The sequence below is a fragment of the Nicotiana sylvestris genome, chromosome 11 (assembly GCF_000393655.2).
Source record: "Nicotiana sylvestris chromosome 11, ASM39365v2, whole genome shotgun sequence".
Classification (NCBI taxonomy): domain Eukaryota; kingdom Viridiplantae; phylum Streptophyta; class Magnoliopsida; order Solanales; family Solanaceae; genus Nicotiana; species Nicotiana sylvestris.
This window is the reverse complement of record NC_091067.1, coordinates 117,796,853-117,817,640: the sequence shown is the minus strand read 5'-3', so window position 1 is coordinate 117,817,640 and position 20,788 is coordinate 117,796,853. Positions and strand designations below refer to the sequence as shown.

At 41.0% G+C, this 20,788-nt stretch overlaps 1 long non-coding RNA gene across 1 annotated transcript; it reads left to right on the top strand.

Moving 5' to 3' along the window:
• The first annotated feature begins 8,445 nt into the window (after positions 1 to 8,445).
• LOC104239395 (uncharacterized) lies at positions 8,446 to 19,217 on the top strand. Its single transcript, XR_714117.2, has 3 exons — positions 8,446 to 9,063; positions 12,146 to 12,212; positions 18,581 to 19,217. It is a non-coding gene; the product is annotated as an uncharacterized lncRNA (long non-coding RNA).
• Positions 19,218 to 20,788: the final 1,571 nt, after the last annotated feature.

The window sequence follows — 20,788 nt, the reverse complement described above, 5'->3', positions numbered from 1 at the left end:
TGGGGACTGACTTTTAAAGGTGGACCAGAAAAACATATACTGAAAAAAGGGAGAGAAGTTTGAAGAAAGGAAAAATAATCTAAAAAGAATACTTTGAGTTTTTGAACTAGTTTTTTAAAGAGAGAGTTTAAGAGAAAATGATACTAGTCCATTGGAGTTTTATGCAGAACATAAATTCCAAACACTGGTTTTGCCCCTTTTGATTGTTGAATCTATTTAGCAATCCATTGGTTCTGCTTCTGACCTTATCCGAGATTATTTTGTTCAATTACTGGGTGTTTGTATTGTTATTGGGTATTGCTGGAATTCTGTTGGTCCTTTAAGTCTGTTATTGGTTTACTTTTGCGGGTTATTATTGGTTTATTGCGGTTGTTGTTGGGCTGCATATTACTCTGCTGATTTTCTTCTTCTTGTACTGACTATACCAGGTACACATTCTGTATAATTCTCGGTTATTGGGATGAAATGAAGCAAGTTTTCTGCTGCATAGTTACAGTAGAAATTTCTGCTACACATAAAAAAATAAATTTGCTTATGAAGTATGTATTTGTCCTATGAAATTCATGTGTTCTGAGCTCCGATAGACTGATGGGCTGTTTATTTAAACTTAAGGGCTAACATTGGACATGTTATATTAAGATTCTGGAACCAAAATTTTGTTAAGTTAATTAGATGTGTGATTCATGGAAGCACGATAGTTCTATAACTAACAAAATGATTTAATGGGTATTGGTTAATGGAATCTCAATTTGCTTTCATATATATATTCCCCTAAATCATTTTTCTAGGATATAATTGATTTTGAAATCAGCATGATGACCATTTTAAGTTTTATGGTCTGGGATTCATTGTTATGAAATAAGTATTAATACTGGGTTAATAATTCATGGGCGTAGTTAATCAAATGAAACATGATGTATTATAAGATGGCTTTGAATTTTGCTCGCGGATATTATTAAAATCAAATAGTCAGATCGTTTAGTAAAAATTCAATCTCTATTAGGAATCATCATTAGTTAAATAGTTAGAATAAGACAAGTTTTTTTTTTAATTTGACAAACTGTGAACATGCCTAATATAATGTAACTAGGTAGTAACATGTAAATAAATTAAGACTTTTTCTCTTTCATTTTGTAGAGACAAATTTAATAAACAAAAATGTAGGCATTTTAGGATTGTCCTTCTAAAATAAATGAGACGAGCCTCGTCGAATAAAATACAAAATTGCAGGGCCCTCAGTAAATATTTGCTTTAAAATTGCTTAGACTTCGGGATGGACTGTTTAACAAAATTCCACGGCCCTACCCAAAGTAATTGATACGCTAGTCGTTTTAGGCGCGTAATTAATAATTTAATTTTCTTAAACTCGGGTGCACATTTATGTGACCCAAATCCAAATCTCGACGGAGTAAAAGTGTGTCGACAACCACGGGTACATTGATTGTGACGCGGTTCGAGATACATTTTCACAACGTTGCAATTCCCTGTAAAATAATAATAATAATAATAACAATAATAATAATGAAAGCGGTAAAAAGTTAAAATTTGCACATGAGCTCATAATTGTATAAAATCAGATAAACAAGCCGAATATGACAGTTGAGCGACCGTGCTAGAACCACGGAACTCGGGAATGCCTAACACCTTCTCCCGGGTTAACAGAATTCCTTATCCGAATTTCTGGTTCGCGGACTGTAATACAGAGTCATTCTTTTCCTCGATTCGGGATTAAATTGGTGACTTGGGACAACCTAAATCTCCCAAGTGGCGACTCTGAAATAAATAAACAAATCCCGTTTCGATTGTCCTTTAATTGGAAAAAACTCCTTTACCCCTCGCGGGGACGGAAAAAGGAAGTGTGACACATACCACCTCCACCTAACAACTGTTCTCTTCGGAATTGCATCAGTTGATGCACACCCCCGCCAAGTCCTTGCAGTGTGCAAACTTAGCGAGTGGGACTATCTTGATCAACATATCTGCAGCATTATCGTCTGTGATAACCTTCACAACCTTGATAGTTCCCTCTTCAACAACATCTCGAATAAAATGAAATCTGACATCAATGTGTTTAGTGAGCTCATGAAATCTCTGATTTTTCATTAGATGAATAACACTCTGACTATCACATCTAAGAGTTGATTCCAGCTGAACCAAACTCAATTCCGCTACTAAACCTTTCAACCAGATAATTTCCTTCACCGCCTCCGCTGCTGCCATGTATTCTGCTTTTGTCGTAGACAAAGCGGCAATCGATTGTAGAGTCGACTTCCAACTAACGGCACTGCCAACGAGGGTAAAGATGTATCCAGTTGTGGACCTTCTTCTGTCAAGATCTCTTGCATAGTCAGAATCTACATAACCGAGAATTGAAATACCTCCACCACTTTTTCGAAAGGTCAGACCAACACCAGAAGCTCCTTTGAGATATCTCAATATCCACTTGACAACTTCCCAATGCCTCTTTCCTGGGCTGGGCATGTATCTACTTACCACACTTACAGATTGAACAATATTTGGACGTGTGCATACCATAGCATACATAATGCTACCAACTACACTGGCATAAGGAATCTTTGACATATGATCCACCTCATCCTCGGACTGAGGCATTTGTAACTCTGAAAGTTTAAAATGAGGAGCTAATGGTGTACTTACAGGCTTGCACGTATGCATATTGAATCTCTTGAGAACCCTTTCAATATACCTCTTCTGAGAAAGATGTACAACACCGTCTTCTCTTGAAATCTCCATACCAAGGATTTTCTTTGCAGCTCCTAAATCCTTCATGTCAAATTCCTTACTCAACAGTTTCTTCAAAGCATTTATCTCTGTAATGTTGTTAGCAGCAATAAGCATATCATCAACATACAACAGTAAATAAATCATTGAGTTACCAGACATCTTCTTGTGATACACACAGCTATCAAATGCACTCCTTGAGAATTCATGTGTAGTCATGAATGCATCAAACCTCTTGTACCACTGTCTAGGGGATTGCTTCAAACCATACAAAGACTTCTTTAGTTGGCATACGTGATCTTCTTTTCCCTCAGCTAGGAAACCTTCAGGCTGATCCATATAGATTGTCTCTTCTAGATCACCGTGTAAGAAAGCAGTTTTGACATCAAGCTGTTGAAGCTCCAAGTCAAATTGGGCAACCAATGCTAGTAGCACGCGAATTGAGCTATGCTTCACGACTGGAGAGAAAATCTCATTGTAGTCAATTCCCTCCTTCTGACTGAATCCTTTTGCAACCAATCTCGCCTTGAACCTAGTATCTTCCATTTCAGGAATTCCCTCTTTCTTTCGGTAGACCCACTTGCATCCAACTGTCCTCTTCCTCTTTTGTCTTTTCACTAAGACCCATGTCTGATTCTTGTGAAGAGACTCCATCTCTTCAGTCATGGCTAACCGACATTGTACAACATCCTTGCAAGAAGTTGCTTCAATATACGAGGAGGGCTCCAGATCCTTAATCTCTTCTTGTGTAGCTACGAACGCATATGCAATCAAGTTTGCTTGATCTATAAGGCGTTGCAGTTCTCGTGTCTGCCTCTTCTCCCTCCCCTTTGCAATTTTGTATGGTTCATTGACAGCAAGTTCTTCAAGGTCTACATCTTCTGACTCATCTTTAACCTGAGTCTCTTGATCCTTTTACTTGGCAAGCTCCACCGGAAGCTCCACCTGCTCGTCGTTCTTGTTTCCTGAAAACTCCACGGAAACTTTACGGGGATCAAGTATAGAGGATTCATCAAAGGTGACATCTCTACTAACTATAAATTTGAGTAAAGACAAACACCAAAGTTTGTACCCTTTTACTCCATCCACATACCCTACGAATATGGCCTTCTTAGCCCTTGGTTCAAGCTTTCCTTCATTAACGTGATAATAAGCTGGACACCCAAATACTCGTAAGTATGAATAGTTAGAGGGTTCACCTGACCATACCTCATTCGGAGTCTTAAAGTCAATTGCCGATGCTGGAGATCGATTGACAATATGAGCAGCAGTGTGAACTGCTTCAGCCCAAAATACTTTGGACATTTTGGCTTGTAGGAGCATACAACGAGCCTTTTCAAGAAGAGTTCTGTTCATTCTCTCGGCAACTCCATTCTGCTGTGGGGTATGCCTGACAGTCCTATGTCTTGAGATCCCATGAACCTTGCAGAATTCATTAAACTCTTCATTGCAAAACTCCAAGCCATTGTCTGTGCGAAGATACTTGATTTTCCGCTCCATTTGATTTTCAACCAAAATCTTCCACTCTTTAAATGCTTCAAAAGCATCACTTTTTGCCTTCAAAAAATGCACCCAAACCTTTCGTGAGAAATCATCAATAAAAGTGAGAAGATACCTCTTTTTGCCCTTCGATGGAAGTTTAGAGGGACCCCATAAATCTGAATGGATGTAGTCTAGCACTCCTCTTGTCTTGTGTTTGCCAGTGCTGAAGCTGACCTTCTTTTGCTTACCTAGAACGCAGTGCTCACAGAAGTCAATTGTGCTGATCTTCTCACCTTCCAAAAGGTTACGATTGCTCAACAGTCCACGTGCGCTCATATGACCCAGTCTCATGTGCCATAGTCTTGCCTTGTCATCATTAGATAACTGCACTGTAGATGCATTTGCAGAGCCAACAATGGTGCTTCCGGCCAATGTGTAAAGGCCGTTCTCCAGCTTGCCTTTCAGCATGACTAAAGAACCTTTAGTCACCTTTATAGTTCCTGCTTCGCTCATGTACCTGTAGCCTTGTTCATCCAGAGTACTCAGGGAGATCAAATTCTTCTTCAGATCAGGAACATGACGGACTTGTGTAATAGTCCTCACGACTCCATCATGGCAGCGAACCCGAACTGAGCCAATGCCAACTATTGCACAAGTTGCATTATTGCCCATTACTACGGTTCCTCCACTTTTCTCATAGCTGCTAAACCAGTCTTTTCGGAACGTCATATGCAGAGTGCAAGCAGAGTCTAACACCCATTTGTTTCCATAACTACTATTATTATTACACGATGTTGTTAGTACATAATCATTATCAAAATCATGTACCTGTTCAACTGTGGATGCACTCGCCTTTTCCTTGGATTTTGACATTGGGCAGTCTCGTTCAAAGTGCCCCTTCTTGCCACAACCCCAACACTCTATATTCTTCTTGTTCACACGAGATTTTGATCTGTGCTTTGATTTGCTCTTTCCCTGTTGGCTAGTCCGGCCTCTCACAAAGAGCCCACTTGTCTGGTCATCTCTATCTCCTTCAATGTGCCTCCGCACATCACTAGAGTTAAGTGTCTGCCGCACTTGCTCAAGCTTGATAGGTTCCTTGCTATACATCATTGAATTCTCAATATCACGATATCCTGAAGTCAATGAAAATAGCAAAGCACATGCAATCGTCCCTTCCTCCTTTTTAATTCCTGCAATCTGTAAGTCCATGGCAAGTCTATTGAACGCATCTAAATGATATTGTAACGAAGTACCAGACCCCATCTTAAATGTGTGAAGACGTCGTTGTAACAACATCCTTGTTGTCACTGATCGGTCTTGGTATAGTCCTTCTAGCTTTTCCCATAACTGTTTGGTCGTCTCTTCGGTACCCGTACTCACTTCACAAAGCATGTTAGGTGCAAGGGATAGTTGGATTGCACTCAATGCATCCCCTTCAATCTTCTCCTTGTCGGGAGCTGATATATCCTTAGGATACTTTCCGTCAATAGCATGGATTGAACCTTCCTCCGCAGTAACGCCATCATCTGGATCTTCCAGATATTGAAGTTGTTGCGTCCACTAAATCTATCAATTTCAAACTTCATGGAACTCATCTTTGCTTGTTCTTCCTCCTTGGATCGTTAAAGAATCCTGTTGCTCTGATACCAATTGTTAGCGGAAACGTAAAAGAAAGAACACAAGATTTAACGTGGTTCGGATCAAAATAATCCTACGTCCACCAGAGAACAGTTGCCTTTTTAATATTAACAAAGGAAGGGGAGAGTTCCCAATTACACTTAAGAGAATTTCTCTCTTAACTCTCTACTCACTACAATGTGTTGTATTATTTTTGGGATGGTTTCTACAAATGAAGGAGTGCATCTATTTATAGAGGTAAAGACCTCCTCTTGATGTCATTGGTGACATCAAACTACCTCCTCTTGATGTCATGGGTGACATCAAAGGAGGAAGCTTCCTCCTAGCATCCACACCAACTCTTTCCACCAACTCTTCCAATTGGCATGCCATTGTTGACTAAACATAAACCAACATTTTCAGCATGCCATTGTTAACTAAACATAAACCAACATTTTCAATCTCCACCTTGGTTTGCGTTTCGAGCGTGTGAACAACTCTGGCCAAAACTTCTAAGCTTACTGGGCAACCCCGTTGTAAGAAACAAGAAGAATCAAACCATTGTTGAACATACCACCTCCACCTAGCAACTGTTCTCTTCGGAGTTGCATCAGTTGATGCACACTTCGGGCGGTCTTAACAATATCAATAAATTTAGGAAGTCTTAAAAAACATCAATAAACTTACAAAAAGATTAGCAACTAATAATGGATTAGATATTGTTTCCTCATTACTATGAGAAACATTTCACTAATAAAATACTTACATTTGGTTTAATTCATAAATTTTATTTATTTATATCAAATACTTATATGTGGTGTATAGTTAACTATATATTACCAATATAACTCATTTAAGTTTTATCTAATTAAGAAGTTCAAAGAGTATTAATTAAAAATGAGAACTAAAGTTTAGATTAGAATTATATTCACAGGGGACGCACATCCTAGTCAAGTCTTTAGTTTTACTCTCATCATTGCATCAATAGCATAGGAGATTTACGGTTTTGCTAACAACTCAAAAATCTCCCTAGTGCAAACTGGGGCAGGAAATTTTGTTTGTTTTGTTGTTTTGATTGCAGGCACCCACCTGGAGAATGAGGGAATTCGTTTTGGAATTATTTTGAGTTTTGGCAATCAGGCGCTCACCTGGAGAACAAGGGAATACAGTTCAAGTTTTAGCAATCAGGTGCCCACCTGGAGAACAAGGGAACACAGCTCAAGTTTTGGCAATTAGGCGCCCACAAGCGCCCACCTGAAGAATAAGGGAATACAATTCAAGTTTTGGCAATCAGTCGCCCACCTAGAGAACAAGTGAATACAGTTCAAGTTTTAACAATCAGGCTCCCACCTGGAGAACAAGGGAAGTCATTTCAGAATCCAATTCAATTTAGAAGTAGCAGAAGCTCGCGGCAAGAATGCGAGTCAACAATCCGAGATGATCAACAAAAGTAATCTCAATCTAGAATAAAAAAACAACAAAAAAAGAAAAAGAAAAGGGAAGTGAATCCAAAATGCAGAAGCTGAGACAAGAGGTGGATTGCTCAAGACATGACTAAAGTCACAAGCATGGTGTGTCCGGTTTTGATTCGAAAAACTGAAGAAGAATGAACTAGCACCTGCAACTAGCAAGCGTCAAGGTTCAAATTTAAAGTCTGCATGAAGAACCATTCAAGACTCAAGATCAAGCTTCAGAAGACTCATAGATAGGAATCTTGTAACTCATAGTTGACATGCTTAGTTTCTTTTTCATTTTTTGATTTTGATGTAATAACAGGACCGCGGACCGGAACCTCGACAGAACGACACCTCGACCGGCTCTCCATCTCAGTATACTCCATCACCTCATTCACTTCGGAACTACACGTGACCTGATTCCTTTATTGCCAAGGATATGTAGGCAGCTCAGATATCAGGGCTCGGTCACATTCTCTTCCTTTCTCTTAGTTTTTGATCTCTCTAAATAAGGGTCGGGTCAAAAAACCTGTCTTGTCCTTCTTTGTCTGAAAACTCTTCATGTTTCCAGTCAAAGAGGGGCAACTGTAGACATGTAATTTTTGACCCTCCCTGAAATTTTACATATTTTAGTATTCAAATGTTCGTTTTAGATTTAATATTGTTATTTTGACTAGTCTTAACTTTTTAGCTTTATTTTATCTTAAAAATGAAAATTGCAAAAAATATTTTCCTTTATTTTAGCTAATTAGTATTTCTCTAAATATTTTTTTGTGTATCTTACTTTGGGTAAAATTGAAAAATGACAAAAATAGTCACATGATTTAAAAGTATTAAGTTTTCATTTTAGGACTTTAGATATTAGTATTTTAAGATTTTGTTTTATCATAAAAATAGAAAAAAAGGGAAAAGAAAAAAGAAGAAGAAAATGTTTTCCTTTAATTTTTGGCTCTAGCAGATAGTAGCGATAGGAATTTTTAACTTTAAGTATAGTTGTTTGGTTCTTTCTTAGGTTTACTGATATTAGTATTAGTAGTTAGCATTATAATTTATGATTTTTTTTATTATTTCATTCAAATACCTTTATTATTCTAACCAATTCACATTTTTTAATCCCTCTTAATCACAATAGGCACAGTACCCTCACCAATTTGACCCCAATGCAATTTCTTCTCACTTTCCCACTAAAAAACAAAAAGGTACGTTCCATTGTCCCAAGGGGTTCACATTTTTTGGGATTTCTGATTCAAGCACAGTTCCATAAGGAAAAAAGATAAAAAAGGAGATAGAGAAACAGAGTGAGGGCGAACCCTAAGAAGAAGAGAGAACAGCTGCCCACCCTAAGCTTCTTCTTCAACACCAAAAATCAACAGCCGCAACTCCATCCCTCACCACCAAGCAGCGCCTCCAAACACCACGGCCGCACTCACCATCTCCGCGCCTCCGCCAGTCACCCCACTCGCCAGAAATTCCTGTTTTGGTGCCAAAGAGTGCAGGGCTCTTGTTGTTGAGATCTTAAAAATTGTCCGCATTAGAGAAAAACAGACAGATCCGGAAGAACAAATACAAATTAAGAGAAGCTAATCCGAGGTTGCCGTTCGAAGGTTTCCGGCCTAACGTTGCAGATTCGAAGGATAGATTTTTTCATCTAACTTGTTGTTCAAGTTCCGCATTTGATTGAGTTCATATCAATTGTTCATTGGTTGTGGCTGTTCTTCTAAAACTTTGCACATCCGGACAGAAGTTAATTAAAAATTCATTCAAGGTCCATTCCAACCTTTAATATTTTACCTCCTGATATTTGTCACATATGTGTTTGAATGGCATATGCCTACATTTTCCATGACTATTTGTGGTATTTTTGATCTTATGATAAAAGTTGGTTAATTGACACATTTTGACGTCACTGATTTAATCAAATGGTACCGCACCTTAAATTGAATAAGAGGTCCAGATCTGAAAGCTTATTTGGAATTGATTTCAAGGGTTGTTCGGTAAAATTAAAATAAATTAGGTGCAAGATAAACTATATTTTTCTTTTATTCTTGTTTTATTTACTTCTTCGGGTAGGAGCATATCTAGGCCGACCATATTTGGGTAGGCAAGTCTTAGGATTTTTGTTAGTTTCGAGGTGAGAGATTGTTCCCTTAGTTAAATTTATCCGGGGAATGCCTCGAAGGATTTGTATATATTTTTATCCGGAGTATGCCCCGAAATATTTGTATTTGGAAGCCGAAAGTAGAACTCGTAATATTTAATTTTAATTTTAATTTTTTTCTTTTATTAGATGGGGACGACTTCGAGCATCTTGTGTGTTTGTTTTTCTTTTCTGTGTTTGTTCTTATCTCAATTTGAATATTTTAAAAGCCAACTTGATCATCTATGCAACCGTACTAGTTACGGGACTCGGGGAATGCCTAACACCTTCTCCCCGAGTTAAATGGACCCCCTTATCCGAATCTCTGGTGTAGATTTAGTTTTGGAGTCCAAAGTGTTTTAAAAGGAAAATCATTTTAAAAACGGTGACCTGACACACCGAAACCAATGTCAGGTGACGATTTTGAGTTATTTTCTTTTGAACACAATTTTGTCATTTTTTAATTAAAAACCCTTTTGAGCTTTACAAATCTTTTTATTAATTTAAGAGGGTTTAGTGAAGTTGGTAAAAAAGGGGTGTGACAACGACCTGACCGGTTGTTTGCTTTCTAGAATCCCTTTCCCCTAAATAAGACTTTTCGTACTTGCTTTTACTGATTTATATCTTGAGGGGATGGTTGTTTCGGGGTTTGCAAGAGCTTGGGTTGAAATCGAAACACTTGGTTCCTTAAGGTTGGCTTAAAAGACCAAGTTTAACTTCGGTCAACATTTTGAGTAAACGATACCGAAATCAGAATTTGACGGTTTCAGTAGGTTCGTATGATGATTTTGGACTTGAGCGTATATTCGGATCGAGTTTTGGATGACCCGGGAGCATTTCAGCGCCTAATAGTGAAAGTTGGTTCTTTAAGGATTTTGAAGTTCTTTAAATTTGGTTTAGAGTGAGTTTTGGTGCTATTGAGGTCCGAATTGAATTCGGAGACTGGGAATAGTTTTGTAATGTCATTAAAGACCTGCACGCAAAATCTGGCGTCACTCCGAGTAGTATAAGTACGTTTCGGCGCATTGGAAGTAAATTGAAGAACTTGAAGTTCATAAGTTTGAATCAATTGGTTTTAGGGTGTGATTCCTAGTTGTTCTTAGGGTTCGAGCGAGTCCGTTTTATCATTCCAAACTTGTGGGTATGTTCGGGCGGGGCTCTGGGGGCCCTGAGCGTCAATCGGACGAGGCTCAGACTAATTTGAAAAATATGAGCAAGAGCTGAAGCCCCAACTTCTGTCATAATCGCACCTACAGTTGGTCAGCCGCAGGTGCGAGCTTGCAGGTACGGCCAAGGGTGGGAAGCCCAGAACCGCAGATGCGGCCCATCCTTTGCAGAAGCAGAACCGCAAATGTGGTGGGCCTTTCGCAGAAGCGGCCCCAGCCAGCCCAGTGAATTCCCCAGAAGCGAACCATTTTTCGCAGATGCGGCCTATGACCGCAGGTGCGGAAATCACTGAAGGTAGTGACCTTCATTTAATACGGGCCTTAGACGTTTTTGACTCATTCCACTCCATTGTTGGGCAATTTTAGAGCTTCTTGAGAGAGGTTTTTCACCAAGCTTTTGGAGGTAAGTAATTCCTACTATATGTGAGTTAAATACTTAGATTTTAGGTAGATTAACATGTAAAGATTAGTGAAAATCATAGGATTAAAGGAAAACCTAGGGTTTGGCAAGAATGAGATTTTACCACGAAACTGACCATGAAACTTAGTGATAATCATATATTTTTATTCCTTAGGTTATGGATAACAACTTTCTTTGAAAATTTTTGAATTCCGGGCACATGGGCCCGGGGGTGAATTTTAGGAATCTTGCCTTTGGGGTTGGGAAGTCACCTTAATAGTTAGGATATGAACTTTTGAACCTGTAGAGATTGGTTTTTACATTATTTGAATAGTTTTGGATTGTTCGGCTCCGATTTGAGGGTTTGAGTGCATTCTCGAGTTTGGAAGTAGGCTTTGAAGCAAGGTAAGTCTCCTTTCTAACCTTGTAAGAGAAAAATTTCCCCATAGGTGATTTTAATTTAAAATGTAAGTATTTATGGGGGCTACGTACGCACGAAGTGACGAGCGTCCGTACGTAGCTACTATTCCTGTTATGTACAGGTGGTTTAGGTTGACACCATGCTTTGTGAATACCGTTATTTAATGATACTTGGTACTTGTATTAAATGGAATTAAGTTGAGACTTTTAAGGATTTAAAGCTTCAAGTTGAATTACCTTTATTTTAAAGAAAAGAATTTAATGAATTTGATTTAAATGATTAAATTTAAATTTGATCGTGTCTCATGAATGATTCGCGAGCGGGGTGAATAGATGCATCTATGGTTCGCGCCGTTCGACCCTCCGGCAGTGCAATTTTATTATTATGTTGGATCAGGCCGTACGACCTCGACATAACTTACACATGCTATTTATTTGTGAACTTTCTGTGATTTGTATTGCTTAATGCCTTGAATGTAAATTGTTAAATGATATGAATGAAATTTACATTATATTAATGAAAGAAGAACTTGTCACTTCCTGATATTTAGTGTCGATTTTTTTATGATATCCATGCTTAGCATAACACTTTATTTATATTATTGTTGGCCCTAGTAAGTGTTAAGTCGACCCCTCGTCACTACTTCTTTGAGGTTAGACTGGATACTTATCGGGTACGTATTGTTTATATACTCATACTATGCTTCTGTACTTAATTGTACAGGATTTGAGGCTGGTGCATCTAGTTACCCACCCGGCACACATTCTTTATATCGGTTCGAGACTTCACGGTGAGTTGCCCCCTTTCCGAGCCATCCAACAGCATCGTCGGAGTTTCTCTTTTGTTGTATCTATTTATACTATCTCAGACAGTAGGATAGTTATATTTTTGTACATTCTACTAGTTGCCCTCGTACTTGTGACACTAGATCCTGTCACACACATTAGTAGACTATTATTTTTGGGTGTAAGATTATATTCATGATTTCCTCTAGTGGTTCCTCCATTAGTTACCTTGTAATTTCATTAAGTACTAAATGCTTAAATTTAAATAAAATTTGTGGTCGGAAATTCTTAAATAAAAATAGAAATTACTAGGTTGTCCACGGTTGGACTGTCTAGCGGCGGATGCTGGATGCCATCACGACCTGACATGAAATTGGATAATGACAACATGGTATCAGAGCACTAGGTTCACGTAGGTCTCACAAGTGATAGGCAGACCTCATAGATCTTGCGGATCAGTGTGGAGACGTCCATACTAATTTTCGAGAGGCTATAGGGAGTTAGGAAACTACTCTTTATTCATCTTCTATCGTGCAATTGATGGTATACTAAATTCTCTCTCTTATTCTCTCACAGATGGTGAGAACGCGCACAACAGACATCCCAGACTGGGGAAGAGCTGCTCCCCCAGACTAGAGGCCGAGGTAGGGGTCGGGGGAGGGAACCGACCCGAGGTAGGGGACGAGGACGTCCTAGAGTTGCCCTAGTTGCACCACCAGTAGATCCAGTAGAGGATCCCATCATTAAAGATCAGGGCGAGGTGCCCGTAGCAGAGCCTGCCCCGGTGGATTTCATGACAACACCGAGCTTTCAGGAGGTCATGGGTTGTATGCTGCGGTTCATGGATTCTATAACTAAGGCTGGTTTATTTCCAACAGACCCAGCCACATCTCAGGCGGTAGGCAGAGCACAGACCCCTAATGTTCAGGCTCCTTGGCATGCAACCGCATTGTATCAGACTCTGGGCACACTACCCACGGATGGGGCCCAGCCAGTTACAATAGTGGCACCTGATCCCAGACCAGCTGCGGATGACGACCCGCAGAAGTTATTGGATAGATGGACTAGGCTACACCCTCCTATCTTTGGAGGTGAGCATCATAAGGATGCCCAGGATTTCATTGATAGGTGCAGGGATAGACTGCACTACATGAGGATATTGGAGTCTCATGGGGTTGACTTCACTACTTTCCAGCTAGAGGGCAGGGCTCGTAGATGGTGGCAGTCTTATGTTCTTGACAGGCCAGCGGGTTCCCCTCTCATTACTTGGGGCCATTTCACATATCTTTTCTTGGATAAGTATAATCCACCCTCCGAGAGGGAAGAGTTGCGGTATCAGTTTGAGCAGCTTGAGCAGGGTCAGATGTCAGTGACCAACTATGAGGCGAGGTTTTCTGAGTTATCTCGTCATGCACTCATGATACTTCCTACTAACCCAGAGAGAGTGCGGAGATTTGTTGCGGGGTTGCACTCCGGTAGTAGGGCCAAATGGGGACTCCTTAACAGTTGGTAGTGGAGATTGCTCAGAGGATCGAGGGCTAGCATCAGAGGGGTAGAGAGCAGATACAGTAGGACAAGAGGGCCCATTTCTTTGGAGAGTTTAGAGGTGCCTTGGCTAGGGGCAGAGGTCAGTTTGGGAGGGGCCAACCCAGCAGGCCCCCATATTCAGAACCACCACCACCTTCTCGAGGTGCTCCAGTGAGGCCTTATTTCAATGAGATGTCGGAGAGTTCTTACCGCTTGCCAGCTATTCAGGGTTCCTCTGGTGGGTATTCTGGTCATCAGGGTACTTCCCGCGCTTATTTCAGTGCCATGCCAGAGAGTTCATACCGCACACCAGCCGTTCAGGGTCCTTCTAGTTGGTATTCAGGCCATCAGGGTCAGACTTCGGGACATCAGTCTATGTTACCGAGAGGTTGTTACGAGTGTGGAGATTTGGGTCACATAAAGAGGACCTACCCCAGACTTCGGGGCAAGGCAGTGCAACAGGGTTAGTAGCCCATGATTTCAGCTCTGCTAGCCCCGTCAGCTTTTCAGCCGCCTAGAGACGGGGGGCAGACAGGTAGAGGTCGTCCTAGAGGTGGAGGATAGTCAGGTGGAGGCCAGCCACCCGATGCTCCAGCTAGATTCTATGCTTTTTCGGCCAGACCAAATGCAATGGCCTCATATACCGTGATAACAGGTATTATTCCGTCTGCGGTAGGGATGCTTCGGTATTATTTGATCCAGGGTCTACCTATTCATATGCGTCATCTCTGTTTGCTCATTTCATGGATATCCCTTGTGAGTCTTTAGGTACTCCTATTAATGTGTCCACTCCTGTGGGTGATTCTGTGGTTGTGGATCAGATCTACCGGTCCTGTGTGGTTACATTCTGTGGTTACGAGACTAGAGCAGACCTTCTGTTACTTGATATGATCGACTTTGAGGTCATCCTGGGCATGGATTGGTTATCTCCATATCACGCCATCCTTGATTATCATGCCAAGAGTGTTACTTTAGCAATGCCAGAGTTGCCGAGATTGGAGTGGAAGGGTTCCTCCGTTAGTACATCTAGTCGGGTTATCTCGTTTCTGAAGGCTCGACATCTGGTCGAGAAGGGTTGTTTGGCGTATCTAGCATATGTCCGAGACACCACCGTAGAGTCTCCGATGACTGATTTAGTGCCAGTAGTGCGGGAGTTCGCCGATGTGTTTCCTTCTGACCTTCCAGGCATGCTGCTAGATCGTGACATTGATTTCTATATTGATTTGGCTCCAGGTTCCCAACCTATATCTATCCCACCGTACCATATGGCTCCAAAAGAGTTGAAGGAGCTGAAGGAACAGCTTGAGCAGTTATTAGAAAAGGGGTTTGTTAGACCAAGTGTATTACCTTGGGGTGCACCAGTGTTATTTGTAAAGAAGAAAGATGAGACTATGCGGATGTGCATTGACTACCGTCAGTTGAACAAAGTTACCATCAAGAACAAGTACCCGTTGCCGTGTATCGATGATTTGTTTCACCAGTTGCAAGGTACTAGGGTGTTTTCTAAGATCGACTTGAGATTGGGGTACCATCAGTTGAAGATTCGGGACTCAGATGTTCCAAAGACTGCTTTCCGCACTAGATATGGCCAATATGAGTTCTTAGTGATGTCCTTTGGATTGACTAATGCCCCATCGGAATTTATGGATTTGATGAACCGGGTGTTCAGGCCTTATATTGATTCTTTTGTCATCGTCTTCATTGATGACATCTTGATTTACTCACGCAGCCTGGGGGAGCACGAGCAACATTTGAGAGTGGTGCTTCAGACATTAAGGGAATAAAAGCTATTTGCTAAGTTCTCCAAGTGTGAGTTTTGTCTAGAGTCTGTGGCATTCTTGGGGCATGTTGTATCAGGAGAGGGTATTAAGGTGGATCCCAAGAAGATTGAGGCAGTTCAGAGTTGGCCACGTCCCACTTCAGTGACTGAGATCAGGAGTTTCCTAGGGCTAGCAGGTTATTATCACCAATTTGTGTAGGAGTTTTCATCCATTGCAACACCTTTGACTAGATTGACCCAGAAGGGTGCTCCTTTCCGTTGGTCTGATGGTTATGAGGCGAGCTTTCAGAAGCTCATGACAGCTTTGACTACGACACCAGTTCTAGTGTTGCCTTCCGGTTCGGGGATGTATACTGTGTATTATGATGCTTTACGCGTTGGTTTGGGTTTTGTATTGATGCAGGAGGGGCAAGTTATTGCATATGCTTCACGTCAGCTGAGGATTCATGAGAAGAATTGCCATGTGCACGATCTAGAGTTAGCAACGATTGTTCATGATCTTAAGATATGGAGTCATTATTTGTATGGGGTGTCATGTGAGGTTTATACTGACCATCACAACTTACAACATTTATTCAAGCAGATGGATCTCAATTTGAGGCATATAGATGGCTTAAGTTACTGAAGGATTATGATATTACCATTCTTTATCATCCGGGCAAGGCAAATGTGGTTGCGGATGCCTTAAGTAGGAAGGCAGAGAGTATGGGTAGCTTGACATTCATTTCAGCAGAGGAGAGGCCACTAGCTTTGGACATTCATTCCTTGGCTAACAGACTTGTGAGGTTGGATATTTCTTAGCCTAGTCGAGTTCTTGCATGTGTTGATGCCCAGTCCTTACTATTGGGAAAGATCAAGGCTCGGTAGTTTGATGATCTGCATTTGGCAGTTCTCAGAGAGATGGTACTACAAGATAGTGCCAAGGAGGTTTCAATTGGCGAGGATGGTGTTCTGTGACTCGATGGTCGTCTATGTGTTCCTAATGTCGATGGCTTGAGGGAGAGGATTCTGTAGAAGGCACACAGTTCACAGTATTCTATTCATCCCAGTGCTACGGAGATGTATCATGACGTGAGGCAGCATTATTGGTGACGGCGAATGAAGAAAGACATAATGGAGTATGTAGCTAGATGCCTAAATTGTCAGCATGTCAAGTATGAGCACCAGAGGCCATGTAGCCTACTTCAGCAGATGACTATATCTAAATGGAAATGGGAGCGCATCACTATGGCCTTTGTAGTTGGATTGCCGCAGACCTTGCGAAAGTTTGATGCACTTTGGGTCATTATCAACTGGTTGACCAAGTCGGCACACTTCACTCCGGTTGCGACTACCTATACTTCAGAGACGTTGGCCCAGATTTACATTCGGGAGATAGTTTGGTTGTACGGTGTGCCTGTGTCCATCATATCAGATAGATTCCCTTAGTTCACTTCCTATTTCTGGAGAGCCGTACAGAGTGAGTTAGGGACCCGCATAGAGCTCAGCATAACATTTCATCCTCAGACTGACGGGCAGTCGGAGCGGATAGTTCAGATATTAGAGGATATGTTGAGAGCATGTGTGATTGACTTTGAAGGACAATGGGATCAGTTCTTGCCTTTGGTTGAGTTTGCTTACAACAACAACTATTAGTCCAGCATTGAGATGGCTCCATTTGAGGCTTTATATGGTCGGTGATGTCGATCTCCTATCGGGTGGTTTGAGCCTAGTGAGGCTAAGTTATACGGTACTGATTTGGTAAAGGATGCCTTGGAAAAGGTAAGGTTGATTCAGGAGAGACTTCACACAGAACGGTCCAGACAGAAGAGTTACGCAGATCAGAAGGCATGTGATGTATCATTTATGGTCGGTGAGAAGGTTCTCTTGAAAGTGTCACCAATGAAGGGTATTGTGAGATTCGGGAAGAAGGGCAAGTTGAGCCCAAGGTTTATAGGCCCATTTGAGGTGTTAAGGCGAGTTGGGGAGGTTGCTTATGAGCTTTCTTTACCTCCCAGCCTATTAGGGGTTCATCTAGTTTTTCACGTGTCTATGCTCTAGAGTACCACGCCAACTTGTCTCATGTGTTAGACTTCAGTACTATTCAGCTAGATGAGAGCTTGGGTTACGAGGAAGAGCCAGTTGCTAGATAGGATCGGCAGTTGAGATCCAAGAGAAGTTCCGCAGTAAAGGTTCATGTTGGAGGGGCCAACCGGTAGAAGAGTCTACTTGGGAGTCCGAGGAGGACATGCATAGCAGAAATCCACACTTATTCAGCACTTCAGGTATGAATCTAAACCCGTCTGAGGACGAACGTTTGTTTAAGAGGCAGAGAATGTAACAACCCAATCGATTATTTTTCTTTCTAGAACCCCGTTCCCCTAAATAAGACTTCCCGTACTTGCTTTTACTGATTTATGACTTGCGGGGATGGTTGGTTCGGGGTTTGGAAGAGTTTGGGTTGAAATCGGAACACTTGGTTCCTTAAAGTTGACTTAAAGGCCAAGTTTGACTTCGGTCAATATTTTGAGTAAACAACCTCGAAATTGGGATTTGACGGTTCCAGTAGGTTCATATGATGATCTCGGTCTTAGGTGTATGTTCGGATCGGGTTTTGGATAACCCTGGAGCATTTCAGTGCCTAATAGTGAAAGTTGGTTCTTCAAGGATTTTAAAGTTCTTTAAATTTGGTTTGGAGCAGGTTTTGGTGTTATCGAGGTTCGAATTGAATTCCAAGACTGGGAATAGTTCTGTAATGTCATTTAAGACCCGCAGGCAAAATTTGGTGTCATTCCGAGTAGTATAAGTACGTTTCGGCGCATTGGAAGTAAATTGAAGAACTTGAAGTTCATAAGTTTGAATCAATTGGTTTTAAGGTGTGATTCCTAGTTTTAATGTTGTTTCGGGCATTTGGAGGGTTCGAGCGAGTCTGTTTTATCATTCCAAGCATCTGGGTATGTTCGGGCGGGACCCCGGGTGCTGGTAAGTTAGGATTTTAACATGTTTTATGCCCCTACTTGCCTATGCTTTGATCATATATTGTTACAAAATAGTCCTAAACGGCTCACAAGTTGTGCTTGATTGCAGGTTTAATCGACAAAGTGACGAAATTTCAAAGATCGGCTCAAAAAGGAGTGAAACTTGCTCAAATATCAAAAACCAAGAAATCTAAGGAAAGAAGGCCCAGTGCGGACCGCACAAAGTTGAATGCGGCCGCACTAGGTGGTTCAGAGAATTGGTAAACCAGGCTATAAGAAGCGCGGCCGCGGTACACATCTTGCGGTCCGCGGTGAAGGCTCCGCGGCCGCACTACTCTTTTATCCGGTCCGCGGTCATGAGATTCAGAGAGATGAAAGTTTGCAAAGCCAATGCCATGCGGTCCACGGTCGTGATTGCACGGACCGCGCCAGCTCCCTCCGCGGCCGCGGTCCATTCTACGCGGTCCACTGAGTCTAAATTCAGAGAAGCAAAATTCAAAGTCAAAGAGCCCAGTGCGGCTGCGGTCCATTTAATGCGCCCGCGCTAACCATGTAGGGGTATTTTTGTCCAGTTTTTCTAGCCTATTATAAATAGAATATTTTACCATTTTTTAGATTATCAGATATATCAGAGTTGAGTTGCGCTCGTGGGAATATCATTTGTAGCCATTTTTGGCATCTTAGCTTCAAATTAACAATAGACTCTCTGTATTTACATTAGCATTTAATTAATATGCCTTGTTCTCCATCTATTTCTTTATTTTCTTCTTCAAGCATGAGTAGCTAAACCCATTAGCTAGGGTTGTGGCTCAACCCTAGTGTGGGTAATTGATGGGTGTTGCCATCTAATGTTAGATTGACTATGGGTGTTTGCTATTTGGGTTGATTTTATGTTTTAATCTAGAATTGGTGGTTGCAAATACTGATTCAAGCTTTGTGGGTTTAACTCTTCTTGAGAAAGAGAGTCTATGACCCCAAAATTGACCCAACAAGGAATTGGGATGGACTCATGAGAAATGATAGTCTCAATTAACGGGTTAAACCTCGAGAGAGTAATTACCCTACTTGAACCCTAGTTGCTTGGTCTAATTTGCCTACCCATTTGGTCTCGAGAGAGTCAATTGGGAAAAATCACTTTCTCTACCGAGAGGTGTGAGAGTGGGTAAAATTGTGCAACAGTTATAGCATAAGCCCCAATTATGTCAATCGAACCTTAGTAACATCTACCCGTCAATTAGCCACCTAGGTAGTGTCATGAACCTAGTGCCCTTCTTCCCATTAGATACAACTTAGCAATATTCTCGTAGTATAATTTAGTGTTAATCAATAGTTTTATAAAAATAGTTATAAACAAAAACTTGCCCTAGGCACTTGCCTAGCGGATTGCCAAAAAATAAAAAATAAAAAAAGTTATAATTCGAAAACCTAAAAATGTTTGAAGTGACATTAGGAGTACAGACACATCTTTTGTGCCTTAAACCTTTTTCTTTCAAGAACCAATGCTACAAGCCTATACCCATTCTAAATTATACCCTCTATTGGCATCCAAATCGTCCCTTGAATAATAGCAAAAGTCTAAGTTTGGGGGGGAGAGACAAGAAAGGAAACAAAGTGGTAAAAGGTACAAAAGCAAAAGGAAAGGAAGGCGATGAAAAAGAAAGAAAAGAAAAAGACAAAAAGAAAGCCCAATGTGCAAAGAATAAAACAGGATTTAAGAAAAACAAAAGTTAAAAAGGTGTGGAAAAAGTAGAAAAAGGAGAAATGCTTTGAATTGCATAAGAAAGAGTGACAATATGTCTCTCTAACCCCTTGAAAAGAAGTAAAATACTCAAAGAGTAAAAGAGAATTGTGCCAAAATGAATCAAAAGGAGTGCTTAAGGGAAGATGGAGACCAACAACCTTTCCTACCCTGAACCAAAAGCCTTCACATTAACTCCACAAAAGCCCTATATGATCTTGAGTTGGATGACGCTCGCATTAGTGGATACTTACATGAGGGTCAAGCATATGATACTTAGATCCGGACTTGTGACCTTTCCTTGAGAGAGACGAGTGAATTCCCATTAACCTTGGTTTGTGTGCTTATACTCTAAAAGGTGAGGTATTGCTTACGGAGATTTGAGGATGTGTGAGTTTGGGTTCCACAGCGACCAAAGAAATTGAGAGAGTTTTTTGATGTAATGAGTCAATTCTTGATGCTCTTGTGCCACACTTGATCCATAATTTTTCAAAGTTTAAATTTGTTAATGATCCATTCGTATTGAGGGCAATTGTTAGTCCCAATTGATGCTTGTTGAGGTTACTTTAGGACAGCTGG